This window comes from Lycorma delicatula, chromosome 9 (genome assembly GCF_047948215.1).
Source record: "Lycorma delicatula isolate Av1 chromosome 9, ASM4794821v1, whole genome shotgun sequence".
Lineage (NCBI taxonomy): Eukaryota > Metazoa > Arthropoda > Insecta > Hemiptera > Fulgoridae > Lycorma > Lycorma delicatula.
In genome coordinates, this window is record NC_134463.1 from 50,834,816 (window position 1) to 50,852,707 (window position 17,892).

Genomic DNA, 17,892 nt, shown 5'->3' on the forward strand with positions numbered 1-17,892 from the left:
CTGGTCAGGTAATACGATTTCTTAAGTTTTGAGATTACTGGTTAAGTTTAAAAACTCTTTATAAAATCCAGGATAAAATAAACTGTTATCTCAATTCGTTTCCTGAAATTTATCTGGCTAAAACATGGTAGTTAACATGATTTCAAAAGAATCTTGAAATCAAAATGGGATATATCTTAGCGTTGAAATAAAACACTATGTCTACTTTGTTTATTATGTGTAGACCAAATTAATGTTAAGCTATTAACTATTATGCTTCAGTTTAAATATCCATTAATTTAATACAAACATTTAAATTAACATTTTTTTTTTAATAGTAGCTCAACAATTTGCATCAAAATTTAAAAAGAAAAACTTAAAAAATAAATTATACAAGAATATAATTATAACAAGAATACAAATTTGAAAACACAGAAATTAAATTAAAATTAAATACATACAATATTATTTCTGTAGTGCAGTATTGTAGAATATTACATAACTGAAAAGAATTAGACATCAATAAAAAATACTAATACATGAATAATATAATTATATTGAACAGAATTTTAGACATCTACATAACACAGTATTTCAATTAAGTAAAAAAAAAATCTTTTTTTACATCTTTACAATATCAAATGTAACTGATTTAGATAGAGCCAAGGAATTAAAAAACAATACTCACTTGCCAGAATTCTTTTGAAAAGATCAAAAGCATTCAAACAAACCACGGTCTCAACTTTTTCAAGTTGAGAGCGTGGTTTGTTTGAATAACATTTATGAGGCACTTCAGAATAATTTTGTTAACACGCAAATGTATAATAAATCAAATTCTCTAGGTTCTTATTAAATCAGTGGAAAAAGTTATTTTTATGACTTTTTAATACAATTTACTTTGTTTTCTCTATAATTACTGAATAAAAGATAACATTTTATCATTATAAGTGAATTTTAAACATTGTGAGCAGCCTCTCTTTTCTTTGTCTCATTATATACCTTCTGGTATCATCTTTATTTTATAAAGAACGGAAAATCTAAATTATCAAATATACCATATCCGTCAATTTACTTCGTAAACAACTGCATTTTTGCAGCTAAGTTTATTCTGTTTAGCTAGGAGTACTGGCAAATGATTGCAGGAATCATAATTTGAAGTTAAGTTTAAGTTTATTACAATATTTGAAAATATATGAAAACTTAAATAAAGGTACAAAACATTACAGCAGCATAATAATTATAAGTAAACTGACATACTAAAATATCCAAAAGGTTATAAAAATATGTCAGAAAAAATAAAATTGTAAAAAATTAGTTACACAATTTCATTTAAAAAAAACTGATACCGTATAGGGTAACTACTTTTCCATTTGTGACAATGAAGTTTGAATATATTTTCCATTTTTCCTTTTTTAATATAGTTTATGTAAGTATTGATAAATTTATTAAAAAATAGGGTTAAGTAAAAAAGAAAAAAAATAATAAAAAATATATATAAAAAAATAATAAAAAGTAAAAGATAACATAATTAAAAATGGCAGTTAAAACATTTGTTTATAAAAACCATTGTTTTTCTTCTGTTTTTTTCTTCTTTCTCATAATCATCTGGTTCAGGTAACCTGTCTTTTTTATTGTCAGAAGCAACGATGGCAGGTTTTCATAAAACTCATGGTATGACCTGGAAATTGAATATTGTTCGCATAGGTGCAAAAAATCTTTTTTTTTCAACAGAAATAGCAAGCCTTTTTTATATGCAACAACAGGTTTGATTTTGTCATCTTTTAGGTTTCAAAATTAGAATTCAGATTTCAAATTAGACTCATCATAACTTGATTTTACCAAAATTTTATTCTGAACTGATTTTCAATACTGAAACCAAACAATTATTAAAAGTAAATCAAGCTTCAAATTCAGAGGTTGCTTCATTCTCTGATTTCTTGTAAATTTTTTTTTACCTGTCTTCACCTTTTTTGTTCATTGGTTATTCAAAAATTTGTAGCATTCAAATTTAAGAAATCATCACGTAATAATCTGGTAACAGCAAACAGACGAGGCATGGCTCGAGCTAATCTCATTTTCTGTATCCAATGTTCGGGAATATAAATGGGTATATGCTTTGATATTAATTCTGTTTTAGGGTGGGCTGAGTCATACTCCATTTGAATGTGTCCAGGTTCAAAATAAACATGATCTATAATTTGTAGTTTTTTATGGGTGTTTACAGCATGTAAACACATTGCATGTAAAATTGTAATTCTTATGTTGACTACCACAACTGTCAGGCATCATTCTAACATGGACAATAACAAATTTCGACATTATATATTAGAAAACAAAAGAAAAAATTTCATTACTGCCTCGATTCCCTTTGGTTGCATCCCAAGTGTTAACAGTGGAAGTTCGCGTTTCCTAAATTGTAAACTGTAAACTGCCAGCTTTTGAACATAAAAGAATGGCCCAGCAGCACCTTTTGGTTTGTACAAGACAGCCTGAAGGTCAAAATTGAATGCCAGAACGTTACTGTTTTTTTCTCCTACCACTGCCTTGTCTTCATCACTTCACTTCCTGGCAGCTTCTTTTCTGTTTATATGCTTCTCTTAGGTTTTAGTGTTCAATGAACTGCTCTCATTGAATTTTAAGCATGTTTTGCATAAGCCTTTTTTAGGCTGATTTAATTTAACTTTGTAAATACTGAAACATTTACGGTAAGTTTCAAACGACAAACTCTTTCTCTCTTTTTCCTTACATTTATCTGTATACATATTATACATCAATCTTATATTAAGCTATGCATCTAAATATATAAATTCACTTTTTAGTCAACATTAGAGATTCTGGGGCTCTAAAAGAAAGAATGTACTCTTTAATACAATTTATATAATCTTTAATAAAACGTATATCACTACACAAGGAAGGTTTGTGTGCCTTTTTCTCCGGTTCTACAACTCCTGTATGAGACTACTGTTTAAAATGCCCCTCTTATTACTGCTTCACTGATCCTCATGTGTTCAACAAGAATTCGGTTTGTTTTTTATTTTAATATAGAAAGGAGTATTTTTTCAATTATTTTTTCTTGGCTTTTCTATTTCAATATAACTAATGAAAAATTAACGCTGGGTCTGTACTGTCTCTAATGAGTGGAACTGTATATTTCTTGCCTCAATTCTTCTGGAATAGGATCAGATGGAGACTTGTGAAAAGAGAAATATTTATTAATATTGTTATATTTTGTTTGAACTATTGAAATATTATAGTTGTACATTTAAAACAAACCACAACACATACCTGTGAAAAAAATGAATGTGATACGTTTGTGACTCTACAAATAATAATGTACAAGATAAATATAAAATAAGTAGTGTAAATTCATGAATGTAAGTTATTTGTTAAAATGCAGGGTGATTGCGTCGATGGGATTTTTGTTTATTCATTAGTCATACATTATTAATGGCACCAAATAGACATATTCATAAAAGTGAACAGGTTTAAACTGGTCTCGCTAAATGAGTGAAAGATACGCATTGGATAATTTACCACAAAATGCAGGATGTTCAGATTAGTCGTAAAGTGACGAATCTGAAAAATATGATTTTTCACATTCGTTATTTTAGCATTGTGGTGGTGATATATTATAGATTTTGGCTGTCTAGTAATAATCTCTTTTTGTCTGTCTGTCTCTTTCTTGGAATCTCTTAAAACAAGGACTTAACTGCAGAATATAAATTGCACTTTTCAACATTTTCTTTAAGAAAATAGTAAAATTTTCATGAACTTTAATAACACTTCCACATTTTAAAACCAGGATTAACTCTCAGAAATCCAGAGTTTACAAGTTGTTAAAATAAGATTCCCTTGTTAATTTTTATTTAAAACATTCGTGAAACATGTGAAATTTACGTACAAAACATACATTTATGTATCTCATCCATCTTATTTACAACACAACTACCAGTGGCTTAAATTTGAGTGACAGATCAATTTTTTAAAAAATGAAAGAAGAAATCTCTCAGAAACATTTTTTTAAAATACTAACAAAAAACCACTAGTCTTTCCATACATTACAAAAAAAATTAGATTACCAATTTGTTTTAATATAAAATCTTAAGCAATCTCAATAATAAGTATTTTTTTATTATAAAGCAAAATTTCATTTTAGTTAATTAAAATATGGGAGGGATATCTTCTAAGGTAAAGATCGCTGGGAAATTTCTCTCCTTAAAGTTGCCGAACCCGTGTCGTTCATGGCCACGCTTGTAGTGTACACACTGTTTGCTGTCTGTAAGTTGTCGCGTTGTAGTATCTTTGATTACGTGTGAGTTATTACGTTATAAAATGAACAGGAAAATCAATTTTGCCGCCGACTGTGAGTACGTGGAGTCATACGTTTTTTAAACCATCAAAACGTTAAGTCGACTAAAATTCATAAATAGTTGGTTGCTGTGTACGATGATAATGTAATGAATAAAATAAACGTCCGAAAAATGGTGTGAAAGATTAAAAATAACAGAATTAATATGCGTGATGAAGAACGTTCGGGGAGGCCGTCGATAATCACCGAGAACTTGTTGAAACGAGTCGATTATGAAATCAAAAACGATCGTCGCTCACCATTTCCAATCTAGCTCTTCTTTTTCCTGATGTTTCGAGAGCTGTTATCGGTCGCACTGTTCATGACCGTTTAGGATTCAGAAAATGTTGTGCACGTTGGGTGCCACACGTCTTAATGGAACTTCACAAAAAATCCGAATGGGGATCTGCTTTGGAATTTTTGATGCGCTACACAGAAAATGGCGATGAGTTAGTTCTTTAATTCATTTGTTACCGGCGATGAAACATGGATTTCTACTACACGCCAGAGAGAAAGCAGTCGAGTGAATGGCGTCATCCTCAGTCACCAACCAGGCTAACAAAAGCCAATCCACAGACAGCCATTTAGACGCAAACTGATGGCCACATTCTTTTGGAATAGGTTTGGCATACTGCTGATTGATTTCATGCCACGTGGAATGACTATAAATACAGAAGCCTACTGCGAAACTCTAAGTAGGTTACAGAGCGCCATCAAAATCGGGGACGTGGACAGCTGACCGACGGCATCGTCCTGCTGCGCGATAATGCACGTCCACATGTTGCGGGTCCGACACGTTATTTACTGAGAACATTTGGATAGGAAATTTACGATCACCCACCATACAGCCTGGACTGAGTTCTTTCTGATTACCATTTGTTTGGGAAATTGAAAGAAGTTTTGAGCGGTGAGCAATTCTCGCAAGTGACGATGAACTTAAGCTGTAAATCAGTGGCTAAATGGAGTGGCGGCAGAAGAATACGACGAGGGTATATTGAAGTTGGTGTACCCTTGCGATAAATATGTTAATTCATGTGCCGATTACAGAGAAGTAGTAATAAGGTATGTGGTTTAAGAGAAATAAAAAATATTTTCAAAATAAGTTTTTTACCATGAAACGGTCTTTATTTACATTAGAGATAACCTCTTGTAATAAGTAAAAATATAGTATTTTTTTTTTAATTCATTGTTTTTAATTATTTTTAATACAAAATAATAAATATAAAAGTACTTATTAAATACTTTTTAATAGAACAGATTTCAGAAAATGTTTTATTTACATTCTTCCATGATTAAAAAAAAAAATGTTATCATTATCTGATAAGTTATCTTATTTAGACATCTTTTCAATGGTTTAATTAATCCTATTTCATTTGAATATCAATTTATATAACAAACATAATATATTGAAATAATAAATATGAATACCAGTTAATTGTTAGTTAAGTGAACCATTGTTTTTTTTTATATTCTTTTCATTAAAAAAAATGTTTTTAAAACTTAGTGAAAATGTGACGTTTTTAATATTAAATTTTGTGACCTTAAGTTCAGTGATAAAAATTATTACTTGTTCCACGACTTCATATATACATATCAATCCAAAGGATGGAGCAACTAATGAAAATGTAGCTCATTTTAATTCAATTATTACAAATTTAACTGAAATTTGGTCTTCTTACATAAGAAATAAAGGTCACAATGATGTATCTTTACCTAATTATTTCCAAAAGATGACTATATTTAACAATTCAGTAGCTTACAATATATCTGATTTAAATTTTAATGGCTTTTATAGAGCAAATTTTAATTACTACTGGGGTAGAATTAGAACAGATCACGGAAGAGTAACTAAACAACATTTAAATTTTCGTAATTATATTTACAATATGCGAATTAGCTCAGATATTTTATTTAAAGAACCTCTCAATAACAAGTTAGAATATGTTGGAATAGTTTTTATTAACATACCAGGATTTTATTTAAATATTACATTTGTAAGCGAATTCTTATCAGCTACTTCATACAAGCCAATTTTGTACCCGATTAAATATTATAGAGACTTTTCTATAACTGACATAACTTTTAAAAGTGTCAAAAAGCTTAAAACTGTAGATAAGTTACTTATTAAAAAAATGGTGTGCAAAAAACTTGCTAAAATAGATCTCCCATACATAAAAGAGCTTTTAAACGAAGACATGGAAGATGCACTGCGTTATAATGAATCTGCACTTCCATATTTGAAACTGCAGAATATCAGTGAAATTATATATTATGAAGAGAGCTAATATTAGTAAGAATCTAAAAAAAAAAAAAAAAAAATGACGAGAAAATAACAATATAATGTAATTAAATTGCAGTGATATTATGTATTCAACACACTTATCAAAATTAAACCAGTGAGATTTGTGATAAAAAGATTATTTATATTTAAATACAAAAATTCTTCTTCTTAAGAAATACCATTATCTTTAGCCAGTAAGAATATTTTGTGTGATTAACACACTAAATCAAGAGACTCTTAATGGTAAATGCTGCCCCACAACATCTTCATGAGGAGAGAGATGATGCTTAAAGATTATATGTCATTTAAACTTAATTTAATGCGCTCAAGAAATTGAATTTTTTTCTTAACACACACTACCATTCCTAATAAGTGAACTTTACATTATGAACGTTTAAACTGAAGTATTATGTAAAAAATACACTCTGTTTAAAATTTATGTACAAAAAATAATTTTCATTGGCATAAAAAAAGAAAATATATAACTTACAAAGGTAAGGATAATAAATAATTTCTAACGTTTGATTTTTTAAACATATAATCTGTTGTATAAATATGTTATTTAATATCATTCACGAAATATGAATTTTTTAATCAACTGATCAATTATTTTAGAAAATAATTTAAATGAAATTTTTCTGAATATATTTGGATTTAATTACAATCAAAATAATATATCTTAGTTGTTTAACTAAGGTATATATAATTTCTTTTTAATAATAAACGTACTTTGGTAAAACATATTTTGACTTTAAAAATGATTTTTATAAAAATAGATTATAGATTTTAATCTTACTCCTCCTATACCAAAATCTGTCTTATCTCCTGCTATACCAAAAGTTAATTCCTGGTTAGAGTGTAGAAAAAAAAACGGAAAATGTATATATATTCTGTAATAATACCTTACACACTCTTTATCTATTAAAAAAGTACTTTTTCTACTATGCATCAAGTGGCAGAGAGTTATGGCCACATTTCACTAAGGTAGACCAAGTTGTAATCCTTGTTCCAGCGTTGTTTTTTTTTTGAAAATTCTGAAACAAATCCTCCATTATATATAGTAAAAATTAGGATTGTTGTAGTGTGTATATATATATATACATATATAACACTACATATACTATACACACTACACACTATATATATATATATATATATATATATATATATATAGACATAAATAATTCCAATCGGCCTCCTTTTAAAGCTGTGCTTGTTTTCTATTGTGGGTGATGTAGTGCATGTAGTTAAATGTTTTATTTATTCATCATTCACAGTGAAATGCAAGTTTGTAGGGGTGTAGCTTACGCATAAATATCATATCACAATAGTATATATTTAATATGCATATTTGAGATGACCAATGAAGTCAGAGTTTAGACAAACTATATAATACATTATAACAAACAATGATTATAAAATCTTTAAATTATCCATATAGATAAACATACTTTTTATTTAGAAAATCATCTACTTATATTATTTAGAAAAAACTTGCAATGAAATATTGTGGAACCACAGAATAACCTCCAATAGAAATAAAAAGTTAACAACCAAGTTGTAGTACTTTACAGATATTTATTTTTTTATAGTGGAAAAATAATGATGAGAATAAATGAAAAAAAAGTTTTAATAGATTGAAAAAAAATGTTATTTTTAAACTATTATCGACTCCTCTAACCCCAAAGTATTTTTCTAGGATCACTTGTATTATTACTACTATGCCTAGGAAGACAAAAAAAAAATCAGTTGAAAAATATAAAAAAAGATAGCTGTTATGGGGAAGGGGAGTATAATTTTGGGGCAAAATTTGTTTAAAAATGGTAAGTTAAACATGCGCACATGTACTTAACTTAATATAAATAGTAGTGTAGCTAAGTTGGCAAAATTTTGAAAAAATTGACCCCAAAACACTATCTACCCCACCATCTCTGAGGATACTGACCCCCAAATTTTACCAACAAGTTGCCCCACATACACTCTCTGTACAAAATTTCATCAAAATCAATTTATCCAATCAAAATTTATTAAGCTTCAAACATGCTAATACAGGTACATATATGCACAAACATTACCCAATAACCCATTTTTTGACTAATTACCATACTTTGCTTCTTGCAGTATAACTTTAGAGGCATGATGCCAGTGAAGTAAAAATTAATTATTCAAATTTGATGAAAAATAAAACAGTGTGTATATTATAAAAAAAGAAATCATACATCCATCAAATTTTTTACTTTTGAATTCTCTTAAAGAATGTAATGTGTATAGTTTTAATTGTTTTTACTTAATACATAAAACCGGGTAGGTAGTACATAATTTAATTCATATTACACGAAATAAATAAATATTGATGTTCATTAAATATAATTACAGAATTATTATTCATAGTCTAATAAAATGATTAATATATTTTCAGAAACCTCTTACAATATCATGTACAACTTCCTTAATTCAGGACTAATTGCAGCTTCAGTGTCCTGTTCATATTTGTACCAAAATTAGTATTTCCATCTGAAATTATTTTTTTTATTAAAAATTTTCTATAATTTTTGCTGGATGTTTATATGTATGTCACAGCAATATCTCAGAAATGGTTTTACCAATACAACTGAAATTTTAACTGTAGCTTCTACTACCCATAGCTGTGTTAACTAGCTAGATCACAGATGTATATTCAGGTAAAGGTTTAGGTTTAGATCTAATTTGTGATCTTTTAGAAATGGCTAGTCTATATGGACTGGAATTCTAACTGTCGTCTTTACAACCTTTATATCATTAAAATTCCTGATCAAATTTGAATGAAAATAAATCTTGAAACAGTATGTATGATTATTCGCTGTAAAATATTCAGTGCTCTGACTTTGGACGAAAGAGAACGATTTTATATTGACTTGTTATAGAGATAGATGTATCTGTTCTAGGAAACATTAGGTCAATTATAAGTGGACAGTTTTGCAACATGCCAGATACTTAAAAACAAAGCAAGTCTGCAACATTTGTTTAGGAAATGCATTCTTCATTTGCAGTGGTGTAGAGGATCAGAGCTCGAATGAATACAAAGTTTGATTTTCTCTTGTATTAATTGGTTTCAGCATTCTCACAGCCATTTAATGTTTCAAAATTAGATGAATGAATTAGATGTAAATAATAAAATTTATTTTATTTTTTTTACTTTAACATCTTGACTTCTTTAAATTAATATTTTTGAAAAGATGGGTTAACAAAAAAAAAATAAAGTATGGTAACAAAAATGTTTGCTTAAAAAAATTGCCTTCTCATCTAAAAAACAATAGAAATAAATAAACAATTTTCTTCAAAACTAAAAACAAATGAAACAAACAACTAAATAGCAAAAAAAAAAAAAATGCTTACAAATAAAAAGAAATATAAGGATTTTTTTTTTTTAATTATTTTATATTTACTAGTTTTATTTCCATTTAAAATAAATAAAACTGTTGTGAATGTGCTTAAAAATCTCCCATCAGAAAACAATCAATAAAAATGTAAACAAAAGAAATCTGCATCTTCAAAATAATATAAAAATGAATGTATAAAAAATGACATCAAGAGACTGCAACCAAGTGTGAATTAAAGCTCTATGGAATTATTTTTTATCCAGGTTTTTCAAATAATTTTCTTGAATTTTAGGCTGTCCAGAATTTCTTGAATTTGAAGATATTGTCGCGTGTTTGTGGCTTGATCAGAATATTGAGAGATTGACAACTGAAAGTGTTTATATAATTGCAAAGATTACATACAAAACAGAATTTTAAGTACCGATCTGAATTTATTCACATGTAGATAAATAGAATGGAAAAGCAGAATTCAGTCCCATTGACAAAAGACATTAGCATGACCGCTAGTCTTAACTCTTTTAACCACTAGTCATGTATTAACAACAATAGATGAGACAAGTATAAAATTCTTTTACTGCAAATACCTTTGCTTTTCACAAATAAAACTACCCTAACAGTTTATGAATGAAATTTAGTACATTATCGTTTTCACTTATAGTCTTACACTAACTCACCGAACAATTTCTTGTTTTAATGTACCGAAATTACTTGTGATGTCACCTTAGTTGCATCGAACCTGCAGTCGAAATTAGCTTCTTCATTGACCTCCTCGCAGAATACACATCTCACAGACTAACATCGCAGACTCTCCTTGCGGATGATATCACAATGTCTTGTGTAGACTCAATTCGCAGTACTCCTCTCACGAAAGTGACTTTTAACTGGTCTTCCCCGGAATATTTATATTCCTATCTTTTTTTCCTGCCGAACTGGACCAAACTTGAAGTGTGAACTGGACCAAACTTGAAGTGAATGATTGACTGCCCTTTCATTTTCTCATGAAATTCCAAACCTTGGTCTGGTAACTCTTCTCACAGAATGACATATGTTTAGTGCGTCAGTAGGCAGTATTTCTCAGGACCATTGTTAAACGGACCTGTTACCGTAATTAAAGGGGTTCCCTTTAGTCCTTTTCTAGATTCCACCCATTATATTTTCTGTTACTTTCTACTTAATCCATTACTCAGGTCTGCTATACCAGTCTTTTTACACTATATTCAGATCAACAATATCTGTGTTCCAAACCAGGGGCACAAGACCACAGAGGGCAATTCAGAAATGAGTTATATTTTGCGTTCCTTATGATTGAATATTTTGCATTTTATTTGAATATTGATTTATATGAAAATGAATTTTCAAAATTTTTCATTAATTTTTATTTAAATGAAAATGAAATTACCATTTTATATAAATATTTATTTTAAAATGAGTGAATATTTCACATTCCTTATTAATCCAAGTCTCATATATAGCATATAAAAACATGACAAATTTTTTAAAATCACACTCATGTTGAGGGGAAGCCCATTAAGCCATTGTTGGTGAAAGGGAGGTGAAGGTTTTACTCCTTTACTCCTTACCTCTCTGCTGTATTCCTCTGATTCAGAGGAATATTTAAAAAGTGGTTTCATAGCTTCTGGTCACCTTTCTGCCTATTTTGCCCACATTTCTTGACCAACAAATCAATGAAATGAGGCTGTCTTGAGGTATATTTAAAGGCAAAACATAGTGCATACATAAATTCACATTATGTCAAATTTTTAAAGAAGTTAAAAAAAAATCAACGATAAAATCTCTGTTCACTGTACAAAATTTACTGTCAGTTGTACCCTTGAGGCTAGTTATGAAATTTCTTTACTCACTGTTAAATCTGTAAAAAATCATACTGTAGAGGAGGATTTAATTAAACCATGTAATTAAGACAGTTTTGGAAAAAGATAACAAAGATGTTAAAGTCATGTAACAATACTTTTAGCAAAAGAAAAGGCTAAAATTAAGAAAATTATCAGCACAAATAAATGAATCAACTCTGAGAGTCTGTGAGGCCATATTGTTAACCTGTGTAAAATATATTGATAAACGTGAATTTGGTGAAGCAATGTTATTCTGAAAATCATTAGAAGAGCGTAATTACCATCATTGGTAAATAGATCTAATACGCTAAAAGTGCTGCAAATGGTGCTTCTGTTATGATGGCAAGAAAAATAGTTTCTTAAAAAATTGATGGAAGATGAGAATCCAGAAACAATGTTGTGGACTGTGTATTCATAGAAATACCAAATCTGAATGTCTTTTCAACCAATTATGTGAAGATAAAAGTGTAGACCATATGAGAGGCTGAGTTAAAATTTTTTACTTCAGACTGAGGTAAGGTGGCTCTCAAAGAGTAATTGTGAAAACATTCACGAAGCTATCTGATGTCCTTTGTAACTTTTTAAGTGACAAGCTTAAAATGAAACACAACCACTAATGGTAAAGCATTTGTGAGTTATTTAGCAAATGTCTTTGAAAAACTAGATATGTTGAATAAACAACTTCAAGAAACAAATAAAACTTTTATTGATGAAAAGGTGACTTTATTTGGCTTCATTACATTCATAGTTACATCAAAAACATATTTCTGACAAAAACTTTGACCTGTTTCATCAGCTAATATAAAACGAGATGATTGATACTGAACATGTCACTTTGGATCATCTGAAATTATTGGTCACTGATTTGAAAGAAAACCTTTCTCATTTAAAACAAATTGATTTTCCAACATGGAGGATGCAGTCAGTGCTGTGGATCTGTCTGATCCAATATGTTACAGTGCAGTACCAAGAAGAACTCTCAGAAATGTAAATGATGAGTCAGGTTAAAACTGTATTATATAAAAGAAGTAATGGCATGGCTTTGTGATGAGACAAACTCAATACCCAAATTTAACCAGCTTTGGAGGGAAATGTTCCCTTGGCTAAATATGCTTTTAGTGCAGTAAATGATTTTCATCTGATGTAAGTAAATTGACTGGATATCATTAAACAAAATTTGTGATTGAAGCTGACTAAATTGGTACATAATATAAAATTTCTCTGAAGTAGGTATGAAGCATAAGGATCTCACTAACTGTAATATACTTTTGTGGTGAGTTTAAATTATATTTTGGAACTTATTATATCCTTTATTTTTTTGTACAGAAATGATGAAAATATAAAAAAAGCTTCAATAAAAATAATCTTACACTTAAGTATTCAAGTTTCTATTATATTTTTTCACTGCCTTAAACTTTGTTGCTGTTTTTTTCATATCACTTCATATTATTACTTTTTTTTTTAACAATTTCTTAGTGATTTCTTCCTCAGTACTTCAACTGTCTTTTGTTCTTTCATTTTTCTCTTTCATGGATGAAATGTTCTTTGAAAGCTTGTTATAACCAAATTAAAGGCTTTTTAGGGATTCTCCACATGAATAGGAGTTCACTTTTTGAATATGAATTCTGTCAGGGAGATAAGAATTTTAGAAATGTTTAGGTTGGGTAAGGCAAAAAAAATATGGTTGGCACCCACTGATCTACATTAACTAATGAAAGAAATTTTAGTTTAAAAAGAATGTCAATTTAAATCATAGAAAAATTTACAATGAAAGTACAACTGCATTGTCTTTTGCATAATACATAAGATTAAAATCGAGAGCCTTCTTCTTTTATGAAGTTAGTTTGAAAATAACACACATTTCTAATGGTTTTAGTATTATTATAATAGAGTATTACTTTAAGGTAATTATAGATTTAAAACCTTAATCACTTTCAACAACATAACTTGAAAACTTAGAGATGTAGAATATATTTGTCACAATAAGTTTTAATTGAAAAAAAATCCCTGTAAGTTTAATTTTAGAGGCTGCTTGAAACTTGAAAGAGGTGAAGAAAGATTAAAACATTTTTAAAATGATTACATTCTGACTACACTGAATGAGACTTTCAGTAAATTCAGGCTTCCAAATAATCTTCAGGTAACTTAACTAAAAACCATTTTTGTTTTTTAAATTTTTTCAAAAAATCATTTGAAAACCATTTCAATTTTTTCAAGAGCATGATGGTGTACAGTGCAGCAGCTCAACCAACATAGCCGTTGCCACTGTTACTGTATCTGTATGTGCGCTGCAACTAGCTGCACCAGCCTGCAGTTACTTGACTAGGACATGACGAGAAATTCAAGTAACGATATAGAGCGGGTGTGAAGCTGTGTCAGGGCTGCAAGCATGTATATAAATTACTATAATTTTTATTTGCTACAAAATAATCTTGATCTTACCACATGGAATAAATGTATACTTTTATTAAAATAAAGATAAGAATTTCAATCAGGACTTTGTCATGACAAAGTGATGACAAATACTGACGCTAATTTTTCTTTAATGATACTTAAAAGTAAAATTAACATCATGATCCCCATAGAAGAAGAACCCGCCTTGTGCTCACCCTCCACTCCTACCCCTAATGAGTTTTAACGGACATCATCTTTTAAACCCTCCAAACCTAAGTCTGGCCTCTGTCAGGAAGCCTTCAATACGCCTAGACAGATATTTCCATCAGTGTATTTATACAACCTATTATCGCCTTGATATAGCCTCTTCCAACCACGAGCTACCATAACTTACAACTCTCAACTATCAAATTTATTGATTCGCATAAACGCAATCCCCACGCCTTCCTCTAACACTAAAGATTTGACACAAAACTCTTCCTGTATCTAACTTCAATTAGACTATACACTCAGATCATTATTTGATTGAGTATTTAAATACCAAAAAGTACTATCCTCATACCAACAAAACAATTGTTGATCCAACAATGAAAACTTTTTCTATAATCCAATTTAAAAACACCTTTCTGGTGAAGTAAGTACCCAGGCCCCTACCTGCCCAAGTTGCTATTCTATCTACACATTTATATCAGCATCACTCCCCCTCAGCCATCCCCTGCAGGACTATTAATCTACAGAAGCCAGCAACTATGTTCCATTCCCTTTTGGTTTTCCAATTAACTTTCAGATGAAAACCACAATTGATCCTCCAAGCTCTCCAGTTACTTTGGTACATTCAGCTTAATACCTGGAGCAGACATTAAGACATGGTGAACATCATCAGTGGCCCTACATTCCAGACACAATTCTGAATTAATCAAACCAAATCTGGCCAACATATCTTGAAAAGCACCATGTCCGCAAAGAAACTAATACACCAATTGGGGAAAATCCATTAACAACCTCCATATTTTCTAACATCAGGAAAAATTCCATACATGTAACGGCCATTGGGCGATTCACAAATGTCTTTTGTGTGTTAACTGCCGCAACCATAATGGTTACAGAGTCAAAGTCAAAAGTCACACCCAAACATAATATAGCCATCTCTAAAAATAGGAAGCATCCCATATTAGTATATGGGATACTAATTATATATATATATATATATACATAGTATTATAGTACATGGCAACATAGCTGGGGATTTAATTACTTTAACTAACTGAAATACAATAAATTTGTTTAAAATTACAATACATAGCTGTAAAATTTAATGAATTCCAATCCTATAGTAAGGGGAACCAAATTGAGACTAAATAAACATTTCAGCTTAATAAGAGACTATTAAAAATTTGCCTGTTGAGTGGGATATAGGTCTGTAACATTTTTTTACATACGGGCTTTTTTTATTTCAGATATATTAGATGGAAGTGAAAGATTCATTCTTTTTTTATCATGTTCTTTTCATATAAATTCAATCACATTCTGAGTATTCAAATCTTTTATATATGTTGTTTTTCGTTTAATAAAAGTAGTTTTCTTTTAATTGCTTAAAATTAAATCTGTTTTCTTTTTTTATTTTACTAGGCTATTTATTATTAATGCAAAAATTATAATTGTGTTGTTCAAACATCTAGTAAATGATATAAACTGAACATGATTAGCACAATATAGCTGAAGCATAACCCAGAAGTATAAAAACAAAAAGTGTTCTTTTAAAATTACAGCAAAAAGTCAATTTATTTTTACATAAATTCAGGATATAAAATTTCAAGAGTGGGCCTATCAAATATATTAATGTAAAATAATCTGATCTTTTAACATTTACTCCTCTTCTATGAATTCTTCACCCGAGTCAATACACTGCTATATGCATATTTTACAGTACAAAATATTTAGTAGGAAAGCTTGACAATTTTTTTATTTTTGGTCATGTTTCATATATTTACAAGATAACCTTCTATTAAAGGCAATATATTTTGCATGCATCAACTAACACAATAATTCATCTTAAAATATAACATGTCTGATTATTTTTGCTGAAATCTCTTGCGATAATGATCCATTACAAAACTATATTAAAGAAGAACAGAAGACTATTTCTAACTAATATATTCAAAAATGTTCTGTTCTTTACATCAAAAGTTATCAGTTAAAACTTTATTACAATTTATTCTATAAACATAAAGAAATTTTATTGATTAGAATTCGGCAGGATTATCAAATTAAGAATGCAGTTAATATAATATATAATTGACATACAGAAGACAATGTGAACATTAAAGGGCAAATATGGACACAATAAATAAGTCTTCTTGACCTAATTAACTAAGAATTTAGATAAGGAATTTTAGTATCTAGAACCAACAAAAATTACAGGAAATCAAATACGGACACTTTCATCTACAATACCTTAAACCACTCAACCTCACATAAATTTTCAATTTTTAGAATTATCATCCTCTAAATATGCCCCACAATTAATTTGAACATCGAGCAAAAGAAAAAAGTTCACTGGTCACGACGTCAGAACATAACCAACTCAAAAGTGCCCAGATTTAATGCAACTGTAACTAATAATATATTTCAATGTAACTTTTGTATTTAAATTGCTAACAAAAAATAATAAACAGGCACAGAGCAAACGTAAATATTAATATAAGTTAAGTAAATGTTACATGGAAAACGTTTTTGATAATTAAAGTAACTGTATTCACACACAATGATTTCCATCTACAAATAAAATTAGATAAATAGGTTTATCACCTAATTAAATAATTCACAAAAGTAACTAAGTTAGAAATAAATAATATATAAGAACTATTTAAAACATACCGCTATTAATTGAATTTATCTGACGACAGCCTAATCTTCATAACCAAACAAATTACTACTGTTGCAATTAGTAGGAACCACGCGATCACGTAGATCTATTTACAACGCAATCATACGACAATGCATGCAGCGACAGGAAAAAAAATACGCCTCTGCCATCTATGATTTATTTTTGTAACCTATTAACTTTTTATCGTAATGTACACACAGTTAAGCAATTACAAAAAATTTTTGTGAAAATTTACTGAAGTAAGCTAATGTATCCAACATTATAAGTTAATCAACTACTTCGCTTGATTAAGGTATTTTATGTAATTTTTAAAATTAATTTTCGTGTTATAAATGATATACAGTTGAAACCGTACTATATTGTAAACTGTAAGGGATTAAATGGGCGTAAACGTACGTCCTTTATCTTAGGTTAATATGTATTAGGTAATGTAATATATTAATATAGTTGATGAAATAGCCTTGTTTAGTTTGTAATTAAAAATAATAATAATGATAATAATATTGTTATAATTAAATTAAGAAAGGATATTATTTTTTAATTAGGTTTATTATTTGCTTATGTATACTTTCAAACTTTTACTATATTTTCATGTAATTTGTTGATGCATAATATCGTCAAAAAACACAAAATAAACAATTATATTAAGATCGTGTTATATTACAACTTAACTTCGATCAACGTATTCTAATTGTGGACAATTTCAGTTCTCTTACGATCACTGATCAAGCAAAGGAATACTGCCTAGAGATATTAGATTAGAAGCAAACGACAGAACGAATTTTTCTTAG

General features: G+C 29.0%; 1 protein-coding gene across 4 annotated transcripts in view; it reads right to left on the reverse strand.

Annotated features, from left to right (window-relative positions):
- LOC142330159 (uncharacterized) overlaps positions 1 to 17,185 on the reverse strand; it is a 45,190-nt gene extending 28,005 nt beyond the window's left edge. For 2 of the 4 annotated variants that reach the window (XR_012757710.1, XM_075375266.1), the window contains exon 1: positions 17,092 to 17,185. The gene's annotated coding sequence lies outside the window, so the exon portion shown is untranslated. Of the gene's footprint in view, positions 1 to 5,490; positions 7,643 to 17,091 lie in introns of those variants that run through there. The other 2 variants (XR_012757709.1, XR_012757708.1) reach the window with 2 other exon arrangements.
- Positions 17,186 to 17,892: the final 707 nt, after the last annotated feature.